Source organism: Pinus tabuliformis, chromosome 2_2 (genome assembly GCF_031772625.1).
Source record: "Pinus tabuliformis cultivar Carrire ecotype Pingquan chromosome 2_2, CPIR1, whole genome shotgun sequence".
Lineage (NCBI taxonomy): Eukaryota > Viridiplantae > Streptophyta > Pinopsida > Pinales > Pinaceae > Pinus > Pinus tabuliformis.
In genome coordinates this window covers 978691167-978709377 of record NC_142300.1, presented here as the reverse complement: position 1 = coordinate 978709377, position 18211 = coordinate 978691167, and positions in this window count along the sequence as shown.

Genomic DNA, 18211 nt, shown 5'->3' with positions numbered 1-18211 from the left:
AGTATTTGGGTCTTGGCTATGGACAAGCTTATGGAGAAAGTTCCAAAGTTGTCATGAAGACCATTGAAACGGCTCCAAGAAGGAGTTTCATTACAGGTCTTCTACCTTAAGAGTGTGAAGATTATATTCATGGGGAATGCAATAGCTTGAAACATCATTTTCAAGAAGAAGGTGTTCATAAGCATACACTTGAACCAAAGAGTTGTGGAAACTCTAAAACCATTGAAGAGTTTGATGGTGTTCCAAAGGGAGATACTTCTTCATTCAATTCACCTCCTCATGAAGGCAATAAAGGTGAAAGAGAAAGGTATAAATCTGGTTCTAATCATATTCCTCTTGATTATGTAAAGCATGGTAAATTTCCATATAAGCATGGGAAAAGAATTGCATGTTCCTTTTATGGTTTGGTTAACATAATTTTTCTAGATGTTGGAAGAGAATGGCCACATACAGGAAACTTTTGAAGGAAAGGAAGCAAGAAGCCAAAGGTCTACTGGACAAGGCAAATCATGATGTTAAGAGGATGCACATTTGTTGCACTTACTGCCATAAGCAAGGACATATTACTGCAAAATGTTGGACTCTAAATCCAATGATGCTTCCACGAAACTTGAAGAAGATGGAAAGAGAGAATGGCAGGAATGGAAAGGAAGTTTCCATCAATGATGTGTTTCGGGATGATTCACATGTTGTTGTTGATGTGCAGACAAAGGAAGCACCTTTGAAATGGATTGGTAAGAAATGCTTAGAGTTCTTATCCAATTAAAGATTGCATGTCTATTGATATAATGCATCTATTTGAATTTTTGTGTTAATGAGATGCAATTTGTAGGATTCTACCAAGAAAATGAATGGACAAGTTGAGTAGGAGACTCACTTTATTGCTACAACATTATATTTCATTTCAGCTTCGAAAGTACATTGTACTTAAGTGAAAGTTGAAGGATGAAATGCATGCATGAGAATGATATGCATGAACACAGGGATGTTGATGATTTCCTTGTATTTGAACATGTATGTGTGATTAACTTGAAGGGTTGATTACTTTGTTGTAAACATGCATGTAATGTTAACATTGACTTGGAAAAAGTTGATTTGGTCTCCAAGATGGAGATAATGATGAAGTGTTTCATCTTTGAAAATAACTTTAGGATCAATTGTTTCTTTTTATACATGCTTGAATTGAAGGGTCAATTGTTTTAAAGGCATGTTTTATTGGCTTGTTATCTAGTCAATCATTTTCATGCAGATGTAAAGACATGGGAGTGTTCACAAGATGTGAAATCTGTTTATTTTGTTGAAGCAAGAGTTTAGGCCATCCAGTTGTTGTCTGTAATCCTGTTGTTGTTAACAGTTGTTGTTGACAATATGTCAAACAAGTACAAATGAAATTTTTTTGAAGTAGATGTAACTACACATTGGTTTGAGCCACCTTGGATCAACAATCAAGGAAGAGAAGTTCAAACTACCTTTTGTAACCTTCTTAGCAAGAGTTTTGCATGAAGTCAAGAAGGAAGACAGTTCTTCCCAGGAGGACAAGCACATCCAGGAAGGAAGTGTTCAAAGGCTTTGGTTCAGAGGCACTATGCAAGGCAAGTGTATGGAGGCTGAAAGAAGAGGGTGAGGTACTCTCATTTATTGTTCAGATCAGTATATCAGTCTTTTGGAGCCCAAAAGCCTTTTAGTGGGAAGGCGTGATCCAAAATGAATCTAACATAGACTTCTAAGTCTATGAATATTCCTCACAGAGGAAAAATGAAAGTCAAAGGATTCTCCTGGAAATAGTCTCATTATAGAGATCTATTCATTCTGAATCTAACACAATTTGAATGGGCTAAAATGGACTGTGGATGAAGAAGTTATTGCAAAAAGAAGATTGCCCATTATCCTTAGAAAAGGAGGAAAATCCTTATGAAAATGGGCTTAAGGCTTTATATGCATTCCTTAAGGAAATCGCATCAGAAAGTTACAAAGGGTGGAGCAGCAGGCCTTAAGGGCTCCCCTATAGTGATCCCTGATATATCGCATTGCAGGAAGGCCTTCATGCGATATTGGAACCCTGGGCGAGAGATTTGTGATTACGATCGGCGGATCGGCGATTGGCACAGTCAAAGGGAAGTTGTATAAACCCGGGCCATTGCAACTTGTGATATGCGATGTGTCGATAGCATGATCAGCGATCAGCGATTGGGATTGCAACAAAACAAAGCGACCATGCAATTGCGACTTGCGATGAGCGATGATGTGATCGCATCCGGACCATTAGATCGCGAGCTTGATCGAACGGTGGAGGATCAACCGCGGGATATCACATCGCTATTATGTTAAGTCCATGAACCGGAGCTCATACTTGTTGTGATTTCGATATGCAATCAGAGCCCGAACCCAATAGGACTATAAGCACGATTTCATATCATTTGAAATCTGGATTTACGGGATTTCTTTGTATTTTCCCGTGTTTTGGGTTTTTGGCCATACGCAATGCGATTGCGATATGTGATAGAATGACAGACCCGAGAGGATTATAGGGGTGATTCTATAATATTTGAGTTCTAGCAAAATGCCCCATGATGGGTTTTCATCAGTTTTCCTGTGTATTGCGTTATGTGCTCGAATGCAGGATTTCTGCAGGAGGAAGGTCGAACGATTGGGTTTCCTGTGCCCATCAGTTCATTTCAATGGAAAACTGCTTCTTGTAATGAAATAGTCGATCTTAGATGATGGAGGCGGACTGTAAATGATGTGTTATAAAAACATAGAGAACATAATTGACAGAGATTCATGCACAGGCCGAGAAAAACACAGAAAGCATAGAGAAAGAGGATTCCTGGAGGCACAGGTAGAGGAACACTCAGAGAGAGCTCAGAGAAGCTCGAGAAGACCAAGGATGCTCAATGAATACTCAAGAAGAGTAAGAGAATGCTGAGTGATGCACAGAGGCAGTCTGTGGAGGGAGGAAGGTTCGATGTAGCATAAGAGTTTATCACAGCCAAACAGAGAGCTTGAGAGCTGCAGAGCTAGAACGCTTGACAGAGAGAGCCACTAGAGGTTGGAGGCTTAACAGAGGCATAGCCACCAAAGGTTGGAAGCAGAGCCTCAGAGCCAAAGAGCTCAAAGCAAACTTCTAAGAGCCATGATGTTGTAATGAAGTTCATAATAGCAAAGAGATCAAATGATCAAGTTATTGCTGATGTCCGATGTGCACTGAAGACAGAAGAAGGAGTTCCAGAGATAGTTAGAGAGTTCTGAGGGAGTTGGTGCAAGCTAGAGCTCAAGATAGCTCAGAGCACTAATTGAAGGAGCCCAATCCAGAGAAGCCTAGATCTGTTTGCAGAGTAAGGATAGCTAGGGGTAAGATGGTATTCTAATCCCATAGTTACAGTTGTAAACCTATGGTGTTGAGTGTGGAACTTGTAAAAGAATTTAAGCCATAATCCCAAAGAGCCTAATCGATTTGATTAGAGCTCAAGGAGACGTAGCCCAAGATATCAGGTGAACTCCATATTATATTATTGTCTTATGTGTTTGCTTATTTTCTGCTTTATTTACCATTATATGTATTTTATATCAGTTTAAACAAATGAAGTTAAGGCGCATGATCAGTTAAGGACAAACACAAGCATACACCTATTTCAAGTTATGTATTCCTCAAATTTTCAATCATAAGCATAGATCTTGGGAATATATAAGCTTTGAAGTGGGAGAGGTTCTTGTAAGCAGGAAAAGAAGCCTTTAGGTCCCCATTTTAGATCATGTTCCCAGGCCCGTCTGTAGTCTGAAATAATGCCTGTGATGGCAAAGTGCGATGCACGTCTTTTAATATAATTTTCTATGATTCCAATTTTTGGGATAGGAGTTTTGAGTAAATTCCTGCGTTCGCCGGTAGCAAGTCATGGCCACCTGAAATGAGTTGCCACAGAATACTCCTCACAGCATTTGCAATGCCAAATCTGATACGCCTTTTAACTTCTCACGGGTTCCTTCACACGCGAATTCTCCAATCGAGAATTCTCATCAATAAACGCCACTTTTCACATCTGGTTTCTTCGCTTTCATTGGACCGTTTAGTGGACATGGATGAGAGTGTGGCCATAGAATATTGTCAAACCAGTTTATTGTTATCATCTTCAAACTCGACACGAGCCCGTTTTCTACCCATTATACTTCTAAACTTCATCTGCAATTAAAAATGGCACTGCGAAGAGGGATGATTCGAAGGGAGAAGACGATATATTTGTGCAGACAGAGAAGTATACCCCTGCAAAAGAAATCCAAATAGTTAAACTGAGGAAGGATAAGCATAAAAATCCAGTACCGGTGTGCGAATCCCCCAAGAAGCATTCTACAGCACATTAAAAAAAAGAAAGAAAGCATCCTGAATAGGTAGTTGTCCTTGAGGCGAAGGAAGGTCAGGGTATAGAAGAGATAGATGCTAAGGGAGTGGAGCCCATCACAAAGCTACCCAACTATATCCCTCCGCGCAAGGGGAAGGTGAAGGTCATAAAGGACCTAGATTCGGAGAAGTTTTCCATTTCTACGCCCCTGCTACCTGAGCAAGTTCCCTTTGAAGGTTCACAGCATGCAGAGATCCCACTATTAAAGATGGAGGATTGGGACCTCGTAGATCATGCTAGGTTTCCGCACTTAGCAACATAAAAATACATGAAGTGTGTCTACTACTCGGAGTCAGGAGTCACCACATTAGAGATAGTGGAATGGATTCGCGGTGTGGAGAACTCGGGGTTACTTAATCTGTTGTGGGTGCCCCATTATCACCGTACCCCCATCAACACAATTTGTGTGCGCCAACTACTCACTTTGGTGAACGATGTGTGTTTATGGCTAGGAAGGCCCAGTCCCATCACTGACATGCTCATTCATAGGATTACGCATCTGCCATATGAAGGTCTAAATCCATCCAAGGAGTCTGGTGGAAAAACGGGGGAGAAGGACCTTGCAAAACGAATGAAGAAAGAATTTGACCTCGTGAAGAATGTACGAGGGTATTCCATCCTGTCAATAAACGACCCCACAGTTCAAATCGCCATGCAAATATTAGCAGGGAAAGTGATGGGAAAGTGTTGCGCGGATGAAGTTCCGGCACCCATAATATCCCTGGTTGCTCATTGCGTGAAAGGCATACAGTTAAAGTGGTTCAGGTACTTGTGCCAAGAATGCAAGGCCCGGGATGAAACCAAGACGTTTCATTACACTTGGTTTTTGTTGTCTATTGTGTTGGTTGCATGGGAACTATTGGAGGATAGCCAGTTTCCTCCACTTGAAGGAGGATTACTGGAAGGAGCACAGTTTGCTTCTCTATGGGCTACAAAGGACCCCGCGCATATCACAAAGACAAATATTTTTTGGGTCCTGATGGAAATGATTCTACACATGGCCATCAATTAGCAGCCAAGGTTTTCCCCAGCCTTGTATACACAGTTGTCAACATACGCAGCATTCAAGGCTGACTTCCACAAAGTATACATTCAAGCGCGGAAGGATCCACATTATAAATCGCATGACTTTCCATATTTGGTGACGGAGAAAAATGTGCATGAGGTGATCGCGCGATGGCCTGTAGAGTGGCGTGCCCCCTAGGATTTAGATGTTGGTACAAGAAAGGGCACAGAAATTTCTGTAGTGCAGAAGAGAAAGGAGGCAACTAAACAAGCTATGCACACACTTGCAAAGCAGAGAAAGAAGGAAGCAGTGGAGAAGGCTCGCGTGGAGAAAGAGTGTGCTACCAAAGAGCAGGTAGAGCCAGAGCAGCGTGAGTCACAAAGAAGTGGAAAATCACCCTCGCCAGAGACCAAGGAGGAAGAATTGTCAAAACAAGGTGGCAGAGGAGATGAGGAGCAGAGCACCCCATTTATTCTGAAGAGATGTGGCAAGGGACAGCAGGAAGTTCCAAGGAAGAAACATAAATCAGACAAGTCACAGGGTGATCCCATGGTCCTAATGGAGGGTGATCTCGATGAGATTGGGGATAAAATAAGGGACACTATGACTAAAGTGTTGCAGCAGTTTGAGCATCAATATATGCAGACACTGGGAAGCATCCAAAAGGATCTACACGAGCTGTAGATCTAGGCAAACATGATACATGTGGGCATTGGTCAAGCGAGTGCAGAACAAGTGAGCCTGGCACCTGGGACGAGTCAAGCAACTGAGTTGTTAAGGACCCTCGACCTTAGAACTATTGCATTACTAGAGGGTTCCCTTCGCACAGAGACAGCCGATGATCACGTCATCCTGAGTACAATCAAGAACATCGGGCTGGACATAACAACACTCCCCAATGAGATTCTTCACACACTGCATGTAGGGGTGATAGAGGAATTGAGAGCTTGGGAGAAACGCGCTCTCAATATTATCAGTGAATACAGTGTGAATAATGAGAAGATGTTTGCTGAGAAGACACAGGCCTTAAAAAAAAAGGAGAGGTTGCAGGCATAGAGTTTCTGACTAGAGTCTGTAGTGGCAGAGGCATGCAGAATAGTGCGTGAGCTTCACATCCCTGCATATGCACAGCCAGAGGTGAAGATCAGAAAATTAGCCGCTGGTGTACACGAAGCCAAAGCAAAGGTTGGTCGAGTTCAACTTGAACCCAATATGAAGATTACAGAACTATAGTTAAATTTGCATCCAACAACTCCACCTGTGGTCTGGGAGCAGTGCGGAGCTGCCATATAAGAAGGAATGGCCACCCTAGATGCCACAGTCGCTGACTGTTCGGCATTATTCGAGCAATCCATGGAATTGGTGACAAATCTATAGGAAGATCCAAACCTACAAACACTAAATACAGAGATTAGGGAGCTGCAGTGGAAGTATGACGAAGTTAGGGCAACAGCATGCTCCATCGCACCAGTGTAGCACCTAGCCAAATTACAAGAAGGAAAGCATCTCCTTGCGTAGGCAGAGGTAGCACAGAAGAAGGAGGCCTTGCTTAAGGCCAGACTGCAGCCTTGGTTAGAAGAGGCTTATCAGGCCATGACCATTATTCAGGATAAGCTCAAGGGCTTGCAACAGACGCAGCAAACAATGAGGCTAGCCAAAGAAGGACCAGGTACAGAGAAGTTAGTTGAGGAGGTCAAGTAAGTAGCTACACAGAACGTTGTCGAGGTTGCAGTAATTCAAGTGGAGCTGGGGGATCTTTGTAGAAAGATTGCATCTTCAGCCAAGTGACTCAAGGACGAGTCACGATCTTTGTGTTGGGGCCTTGTTGGGATGGGCTCCCCTAGGTCAATTTTGGGGTTAAAATAACCCAATTTTTGATATATTTTTTGTAAATGATGTAAATTCTCCACAATTTGTGGATGAAGAGCGCGTAGATCATTAGGAGTCAAAGGGGTTTTAGCCCCTTATTTATGTAAATTTTGAGTCGGCTTTGAGATCCACCCATGGTCCACGGACCATGGGATTGTATAAATAGGTTTGTATTAGAGAGTCTAAGGGACATATCTTAGAAAAATGGATGTAATGGATCAGTAAGAAGAAAGTTACAGCATAGATAAGTGGGTCAGATAGGAGAGAAAGGCTTTGCAGCTGATTGTGTAGAGGCCTAGGTAGAGTCCGCAGTTGAGTGTGTAGACCCCTGCAGCTGAGTACATAGAGAAGTTTTGAGGCTGTATTCTGAGCTGGAAATCAATAAAGAGTTGTTTCTGAAGAAATATTGTATATTGTTGTTTACTTCTGTTTATGACATATGTTATTGATGAATAATATGTTTATACAATGTTGATCTAATGATGCGCGATTCTCTTTAATATTACTTAATAATTGTACCCAATTCATGTTAAGTACTTTTGCGAAGGCTTGGATGAATTCTATTATGTTTAATAATAACCTAAGGAGATTTGCGCGCATAAGTGGATAAATTGACTGTTAAGGATCCGCAAAGACCAATCGTAGACCTTCACAAAGGTCTAAAGGTTGTTTAAATAAAGTTGCGAGTAGCCATGATATTATTCCATTAGGTTCGTTGATGTTCGTATGAGATTATTCTAATGCAGGTAGTGGTGGTTATTATAGAGATGATTATGTTTCATCATTGTGTGGGTTACTTTGGCTTTCCCATTTACCCCATGGACATACATGGTTCACCTTTTTCCAACTCAGTCAAAGACAACAAAAGTTTCAGCTTGATCACAGTGTTTTGAAATCGGAAAGGGTAATTTGGCTCACGAGTTAAAAAAAATCAGAGTATAAGTTTTCATCTCTGGTGTTGCTCTACTGCCAGTAGGCCTAGACAGTACCCTGGTGGAGGCACGTAGGAACACACACATTGTTCCACTACCAGTGAGCATGGTCAGTACCCCAGTGGAGTTGCATGCTTCATCTCTTTGCACAGGAAGCCTTTTTCTTCTTTCGCCTTTGTATTTTTTTTATTTTTTTTAAACAGGACTGTGCATAGGAACTTATTTATTTTTGGGGCGGAAGAGGGATCCTGACTTATTGAGAGCGGAAGAGGTTGTTCCTTCAGAGAAGCATGTAAGACCTCTGACATAGGTTTTCTTGTTTAGCTTTTCCCCTTCTCCATATCTAGTATTTGGATGAGCTTGATCACGCAGAGCAAAAGACTGAGTGTAGGGATGGGGTTTCCCAGTGTGGACACAGGTTCATGGTTGGACCCAAACTTCCCTTACAGATGGTTTGTATTTTCCATCAAGACTTCATCAACTGAATGTTATAACCAAGCACAGGGAAGATGGACATAGGACTGGCCAAGTGCTGTAGTGTCACAAGTCTCTTCAGATATCAGCCACATACTCATTCAAAATCTAGAACTCAGTAGGGAAGCACTTATTTCCAAAAAAAAAAAAAAAAAAAAAAAAATAAATAAATAAATAAATAAATAAATAAATAAAATAAAATAAATAAATAAATAAAAATAAAAATAAAAATAAAAATAAAAATTAAAAATTAAAAATTAAAAAATAAAAAATAAAAAAATAAAAAAATAAAAAAATAAATAAAAATAAATAAAAATAAATAAAATAAAATAAATAAATAAATAAATAGCAAGCTACCAAGAAAACAAAACGAAACAAAAAAAAAATATTAAGCAAAGAAAACAAAGAAAAAACATCAAGCAGTAAGTAGACTATGTACATGGCACGGGGCGTAGCCTGGCCTACTAAAAATAGTGTTTGAGATCTTGGTCATTGATAGGAAGGTTGTCAATCCTCCTGTCAAGTGATTGCAGACAATACGTGTGTGGGCCAAGCTTCTCATGGACTATGTATGAATCAATCCACAGGGACTGGAACTTTGTATGCTTGCCTTTGTCTTCATGGGGTTTATCCCATTTCAAGACTAAGTTACCAACATCGAAGTTATCTTTCCTTGCAGACTTCTTTTCGAACCGTCTCTTGATACAGTTCTGATGGAGTGTAAACTTTTATTTTTCTTTCATCCTTTCTTCCTGCAGTTTGTGATGTGTGTCCATCCTACACTGGACTATCTAGCAAGGCTTGCCTTGGGATTTTTGAGACAATTGAAGCGTAGGCAAGTAGATGTTGGGCGGTAGGATGGCTTCTTTGTCATAGACCAGGAAGTACGGTGAGGTATTAAAAGAGGGATTGGGTGTTACGCGGTCAGCCCATAATTCATTAGTTAAAGCAAAGTGTTAGTTACGCTGCTCAGAGTAAACAACCTTTTTTATTATATGGATAAGGTTTTTGTTCGTAGATTCTGTGAGACCGTTCCCTTGCAGGTAGTAGTTAGATGAGTGTTTAAGCACAATACCATTTTGAAATGCAAAATCGCAAATATTTAAAGATGAAAAGTACATTGCATTATCAAACACAAGTGATACTGGAACGCCAAAGCATGAGATGATGTTTTGTTTGAGGAAGTTGATGACCTCCTAGTCGTTCACTTTCTTGAGCGGAAATGCTTCTATCCACCGCGTGAAGTAATCAGTTGCTATCAGAATGTAGCGGTGTTGTTTCGACAAATGTGGGAAAATTTCCCCGATGATGTCCAGGCCCCATTGTTGGAATGGTTCAGTCATTGCAACAAGGTGCAGTGGAGATGTTGACCTTCACGTTTGTTGGTGCATCGCTGACAGACCGGGCACTTGCGAGCATAAGCGTGTGCATCCTTGAATAATGTGGGCTAGTAGAAACTGACTCGCATAACTTTGTGTGCAATGGTATTTCCCACAAAGTTACCCCTAGCTAGTCCGTCATGCAGATATTGAAAAACCTTCTCTGATTCATGTGCCTCCATGCACCTGAGCAAGATTCCGTTATTGTGCTTTCCGTAAAGCATTTCGTGCACCAACTGATAAGTTAAATCTTTGAGACGCAATGCCCTCTTCTGTCTAATGGAAAAGTGAGAGGATATGGTTCCCTGCTCAAGATACTAGTTCACATCTACGTACCAAGATTTTCCATTTACAGTTGGTAGTGCTCACACTACATCATATATTTCAACTTCTTGCTCCCAACCAACGGGCTCTGCTTCTTCCTCCTCTGCATGTACTGCCTCTGCTACGAGTCTGCAGAGACCATGACCCTTGATAGTGTGAATTATATTGATGTCAAGATCATATTCTTGCAAGCCTATCATCTAGTTTGCATGTCGCTCATCCAAATCTTGATGTACAAGTAGTGAGCAGACTACTGGGTGAGGCACATAGACTATGAAACGGTTTTTTAGTAAGTAGGATCTGAAATGTTTCACCACCTTGTATACTACATATTCTTGTTTGTCAACGGTGGGGTAGTTGTGTTCGGGTCCCTGCATGCTTGTGCTCATGAAGGAGATGGGACATTCATCATTCATCTCATCCTTCTGAGTGAGTACTGCAACAAGCGAGTCATCAGAGGCAAAGGTTTATAGCAGGAAGTCTTTGTTGAAATCTGGGTTATAGAGTGTAGACGCTTCTGCAATAGCCTGCTTAATATGGGTGAATGTGTACTTTTCCTTTTTTCCCCAATTGTAAACTGCATCCTTCTCGATCATGGCTTGCCTTGGTTTGACTAATTCTACACGTAATCTGAGATGAACTTCTGAACGAAGTTTATCTTTCCCAAGAAGGACTACACTGCTTTTTTGTTGGCTGGGTGAGGGATCTGTGTGATATTTCGGACTCAGTCCAGATCAAACTTGATACCACTCTTGGCGACGATGTTCCCAAGGAGGTTCCCCTCAAACAATACAAATATTCTCTTTTTAGGATTCAAGGAAATCTCGTATTTTCAGCATCGCCCAAAAATTTTCTTCAGATGGCGTATGTGGTCTTCTCGTTTTTTGGAGAATACAGTAACATCATCGAGGTACACTGCTAAGTTTTGTCCAATGAGTCTGCGGAAGGCAATGTACATGTCACGGTGAAAGGTCACGCCTACATTCATGAGCCTGAAAGGCATTCTTCTGTATGCGAACGTACCCTACTTGGTACGGAAGGTAGTTTTGAGTCTATCAAGTTCAGCTACCAAAACTTGATTATATCTTGAGAACACATCAAGTAAATAAAACATTTGTGCCGCAGATACTATTTGTATAATGTGCTCCATAGACGGCACAGGGTAGTTGTCTTTGTCTAAGGTGTGGTTCAAGTTCCAGAAATCAACACACAAGAGAATTCCCCCAGACTTCTTTCATACATGAACAAGATGTTAAACCCAAGTAGAATGATGAACTCTGTATATGATTCATGCATCCAATAGCATGGTGAGCTCTTTCTGTATGAGGGGTTCAAGTGACGGATGTACTTTCCTCAGCTTCTGCTAATATGGCTTTACCCCTTCTTTGATTGGAATGATATGTTGGATTATTTGCATGTAGTAAGTTTTCAGATCGCCATACGTCCACGTGAACACATCCTGGTACTATTTGAACAAGTGGACAAATGCTTGCCGCTCTTGTTGTGTGCAACATGTACTAAGATTAACGAAATTTGGATCTTGTTATGTTCCCAAGTTGATCAGTTTGTGCACCATTATAGAGATGTGGGTTTTTCTATTCCTCGGCCCTTGAAATCGTTCTTGCACTTCATAGAGATTTTCCAAAGATGCCACACCTTTAGGAATGAGGTGGCCTTTCTTGATATCTATCCCAGCTTGCAAATATAGCTCGTGCTCATCTTCGTCTATCACTGCATCCTTGAAGGTGTCAATGTTGGCCATGGAATGCAGTATCTGTTGATCATCATCAAACATGTGCAAATTATTTATGTTATCTGGGATAGATGGTCTATACAAAATTTCAATAGTAAATATATCCCTAACCGGTGACATTCTAGAAGTTGTGTTTGCCAAAGCATTGCCAGTTGAATCATGCGTTCTTGGTACAACAGTGAAATTGAATGCTTGGAATTTAGAGATCAATCGTCATACCTCTTGCTGGTAACTTTTGACATGCGTGATAAACAGTGAATAGTGTTACGTACCTGTTGTACCACTATTTCCGAATCACCGACCACTTTATGCGTGACCACGTTGGGGCTAGTGGCTTCTTGAAAGCCCAACACGAGTGCTTCATATTCAACAACATTGTTTGTGCACTCGAACTCCAAGCAACTCGAGATCAGATGCTTCTTGTTGTTTGGGTCGATTAAGACACACCCAACTCCTGAGCCATCCTGTGTCTTTGATCCGTCGAAATACATGGTCCACAACTCATCTGTACACAGACCATTCGACGTGCTTGCACCACTGCTACTATTGTTACTACTGCTACTGCTACTAATGTTACAATGTATTGTACATGTTTCATTTCCATTAGTTGGGCAAGGAAGGAGACCCAACTGCGTGTCTGGTGGGGTTTGGGCTGTCTATGCGGGATAACACCCCAGCGTCATTTCTAAGAGGTGGTTGCCAAACATGAGCTCTGCGAAGGCCAATAGTCCTTTTTGTCCATTGATGGGAGTGACATTGTACCTCATATATCTCTCGGATAACACCTAGATTTGATTTTTTTCCCTTGTATGGAAGCCACAAGTGTGACTATTCTGTAGCAAAGTATCTGTTTAGCTTGTTGGACCAGTCTTTGCTGAGTAGTAAGCCATACGCTTCCGGTATGTCCACAACAACAATGTTTATCCATTGTTGAAATCGACCGTCATGAGATAGTCTGATGATCACATCGTGAAGTTCGCCAATGGCTGGTACAGATGTTCGATCAAGTTGGATGATCTTAGCGTATGTCTTGCTCCATTGCACATTGATCCTTTTGGCAATGGAGAGCGGAATGATGTTGGTTGTCGTGCCAGAATCAACCAAATAGTTGCGAACATTACAATTGAATATTTCGAATTAAAGTAGGAGTGGAGGGCAAACAAAATTTGCTTCTTCCATCCGAAGTGTGTTTAGCATAGTTGAAAGTGATCCGGGAGGTGTGCTTGCTCCCTTGTTGGTATAGGTTGTGTTGTTTGTTGATGTATGTCCCAGTGCACGTAGTAGGATGTCTCGCTTACTCTAGATCTTAGCCAACTCGAACAAACTGATGTTTGCGCAAGTTGTCTTCATGTCTTCCACAATGTTGTAATTCATAGGGGGTAGACTCACCGAGGTTTTTGGGGTATGATTGATATTTGTGTTGTCTAGAAAATTGTTCTACAGTTTGCTGCTCATGGACGCACTCTTGTTCGTTGTTGTCTTCGGGGGCTTGCTTTGCGTTTTCTGCTTTGGGACGGTTGGTGGATCAACCTTGCTCATCAGCAATTTCAACATTTCTTGCATTTCCCCAATTGTAGGGGGAGCCCCCTTACTTCTGAGATTGTAACGATCATTTTTCTTTTGGGGTTGTTTCGCAGTGTTTTCCATTTGCGTTTCTTGCAAGCACTAATACATGTTTACCACATGCCTAGAGCTTGATGCCTCATCTGGTGCAACATCTTTGTCATTATCTGTATCTCCCTACTGTTCCTCCTCATTGTTGTCTACGTTAAGGGTGCAGTTGTCTACTGAGACTGCAACTCACTTCCAATCTGAACAAGACCTTTCTAAGTGATCATCTTCATGAAATGAACAAAATTCGTCATTCGGGCATTGTTTGAGCTGGAACATAGAGCTCTACGCAGTTTTAGTCGGGAGATGGTTGCTTCCTGATGACATGCTTCCTTATCTCTTTTTGGGTGGTCAGTTGTTCACAGATGTGTCTGTTGTTTGTTGTTCAAGCTCAGACACTTCTATTGTCAAGTTCTTGACAAGGCGAGTAAGGGTTTCAATATCACTTTTTTCCCTATCCTTACCCTTTCTTGTCGCATCCTATGGCTTCATGTTCGCCTCTCTGGAGTCCTTCACTGGTTCATCATCCTTGATGACTCCAATCGCATGCAGGTCCTTTTCAACATCGATTGCCTCTTCGCAATTTTCCAAGAGTGTTGGCTTCGCAGTGCAAACTTTTAGTAATCGATGGTGATGGAGTCATGAGGTTTCGTGTTCGCTGCAAACTTATTCAATATGCACAGAAACCTCTGATTGAATTTACCTTTTCTTTTCCCACCATCTTCAGGTTTCCTAATTCTTTGAGTAACATGGCTAGGGTCATGTCATCAGTAAACTTTTCAAGAAACATACATTTGAACATACCCCAATTTTGTATGAAGTTGACAGGAAGGTTGTGATACCATGTAGTTGCGCGACCATCCAAGGTACATGGGAATAGTCTACATGCAACGTCATCGTAGCGTACCTCAAATGTCTGCAATTGTAAGTAGAAGTTGTCTAAGTGATCTTCTGCCTTCACTATTCTATCAGGGTCAAAAATTGTGATCATCATCTCTGATCGCTTCGGCATCTTGTGCAAAGCACCTGGGAGGGCCAATGGTCCCTAAGTCATCCATTCCAAATTTTGGTCAACCATGCCTTCTTTCTCTTCATCCTCCTCCTCTTCTTCAGAATCTGACAGTTCCAGCTCTGAGATTGATTTTTCGTCTCTGCATCCGCCTCCTCCACCTTCTGTACCGTAGTTTGAGCCCAATATCATGACGGTGTCTTGTTCTCCCTATCGGAATACTGGAGGTTCCTCTCCATCTTCAATAGATTCTACCAGACCTTCAAGTGTGGCAAGAATTGCTTCTTCCACTGATGATACAACAACGCCTATGGGAGTGGTTTTTGGATTTCTTGATGCGTATGGAGATGTTGGATTTTTTGGATCAATCCGACAGATTTCATGAACTGACGGGTGATGGGATGGACAGAGTGAAGGTGCTAATATGAAATTTCTTTTTATTTCCTAGGAGGTGAGAAGTAACCAACTGCAGAGTCGCGTGTAGGTGAGAGGGATTGCAAGTTACTGCCTTGACCAGATGATTGATGAGTGGGTGTGAGAGGACATTCAGCCATAAACAAATGGTGGCCCTCCTTCTAGTGCCAGAAATGTTGACGGTGCTAGACCTACCAACATTCAAGGGATCTCCCTGGTATGAAGTCCCAACTATACCTCACATCGTTTGGTGTAGGAGTCCCATCTGGTATGATAGCCTGGTTTCCATTATCTTAAATGTTTTTCTTAGCTCTTGCTTGTTAGCACGAGAGAGTGGTTTACTTTATCTCTGAACAGTGAGGTTCGCGTGCCTGGTAAATGATAGTGTTACTTTTGTCAAGGTTCTTTCACAATAGAGAGAGAGAGTGGGAGTGAGTCTCAAGTCAGATGGGAGGAAGTCCCAACTCTGTCAAAGACACACAACACAACAGGACATTCATAGCTTCTAGAAGAGTAATCCACATGGATGTGGTAGTCACAACACACAAGGAAAGATAACATGTACAACACCCAACGGGCAGTCCATGCGAGTGCGACAGTCGTTATAGCAAGTTTCGTAAAAGGTTATGTCTGATGTCTAGGAGGTAACCAACACAGGAAGGACAACGTTAACAACTTATACAACACATTTTCATAAATATATGTATTAGAATAGCTAAATGAGTTCAATTGTTTAACACAAGTTAAAGAAACATGTATTACAAGTGTTCAATATTAATTCTTACAAACAGTTACAACACATGTGAGAAAATGTGTTGGCTTGTGAGCAGGCTTATGAATAAAGTGAAAGTTCTGAAACACATCGATACACCATACATCACTAACCTCGTGGGCAGGGCGTTGGAGCCACTACTCGCTCCTTAAAGAAAATATTACAGACTCTCAAGGCTATGTGGGAGGAGCCAAGGTGAAAAGTCCTTTGCATGTACAAATGAGGGGGTATTTATAGCCAAGGGTGAAACTGGCCCTTGTGGTTGTTCAACTTCCCTCATGACTGTTTGACTTTCATGAATTTTCATATTACATGACTCTTCAGCTTACGAGTGGGTCTCTTGAACTTCCACTTTACATTACATTCATTTAAAACAGCATGGACCATAGTAGTGACGTGGCCAACATGACTCATGACAAGACTCGACATGACAATGTTGGTATGTTCATGCGGCGGCTGGTGTGCATGTCGAGCTACAATGTTGTTAAGTGATGGATGTTTTCTTGGTGTATCATAGCTTCACTTCCACATGGAAACGTGTGCGGAGTCCTCGATCATCATTGGGTTCGCTTGATGTTGCATGTGCACATTGCTCCTATGTTTGTACTTCGACATGCTTGACATGTTTTTCTGTTCATGAAAATATGTCCTCGCATGTTTCGTCATTTTTCCATTCGCAAATCTATCTCTTTGCATGTTTCTTCCGTTCATGAACACATCCCTTTGCATGTACTCTCCTTGTTCATCTTGTTTGTCATCACATCATGTTCATTCATGTACCTATATCTTCAATCAGTTATGATGAGACTACATCAAATCCATAAACCTCCTATTTTACCATGATGCATGATTGTTTGCTTTTGGATGCAGGTGACTGGGAGAGAGGACAAGGCTACGAAATTACGTGAGGCAAGTTTTGAGCTAGGATGTGAACTACGGGCACTGTTGGTGAAAATTCCACAGAGGTCACTGGGAGACTAAGATGGAGAATCTAGATCAGAAGTGACTATACACGGGATCTGGCTCAGCTGGAGGGCATATCTGCGTAATTTATGGGATGAATCAATTTTTGCAGCAGAGGGCCTTGGCAGCAAAAACTGCGCAATTCCTGGAGGGAGCAGGCTGCGGGCTTCAAGATGGCTTGATAGCAAAAACTACACAATTCCTGGAGGGAGCTGGCACCGAGCTGTGAGGTTTGCTGGAGACGAAAATTGCATAATTGCTAGGAGGCTAACTTGCTAACCAGCTCTGTTCAATTTCTAAGATGAGTGAGATGTTGGACTGCTAAGGGGATTGCTCAAAAATCTACGTAGTTTTTTGGGTGAGTAGTCGGTTGGCTTACTGGTGACTAGCTGGAAAAACCGTGAAATCCTGGAAGGGAGACAGGTGCAGACATTCGGTGTCTATCTGACCTGTCTTCACAGTTTTCTCAATGAGTGGAGTGGGCAAGGTTTGCAGCTTCTACGCAATTTTTGAGGGGAGTGAGTCCAAGGGTGACTGCCCAGTCAAACTCTCTGGTTAACCAGCAGGAGGGTAGGATGATCAACTTGCAATTAGCATAGATTGAAATGGATTATTGAACACTCCTGCATTTTTCTAGGTGATAGTCGTTCGAGTCGATTACAAGGTGGAGGTTTGGCTGTTAGAGGGTGATCCGGTCATCGGAACTTCAGAAAAATGACTAAGTGTGTGAGCGAGTGAATTTTTTCATATGTGAACATTGCGAACACACACTCAACATAACTTAACAACAAGACACCTCAAACCATCAAGACAACATATGTTCAACATGACTGACCGACGATGCGAGTGTCAAGCGTGATGCTTGTGATGGATCATTGAACGACCGCAACAACGCTTGCGTGATAGTGCATACAACTTAGTGTGTGAGTGTGACGAATGTTTACATAGCGAATACAACATGTACACACGAAGTGAAAACCTTATGCACAACCAAAACATGGTTGCAAGTGTGACATTGTGACCAACATGCAAAAGGTTTCCATTGAACGATCAAGCAAAGAGGATGCAAATACTCACACAAGCCCACAGGGTGATCCCGAGTGATTGCAAACATAAAGTAACAACTCAACGGAGGCTCCAAAATTTGGAGGCAGGCCAAAATTTTGGAGGATGTTGCAGCCGCTACAACATGTTCATAAAATTGACCATTTTTAATGTTGATTGTGTGACAAGATTTCTCAAAATATAAGGGACTTGATCGATCATGCAGGTGAATTACCTCGATATTGCCAAGAAACATGCATTCAACAT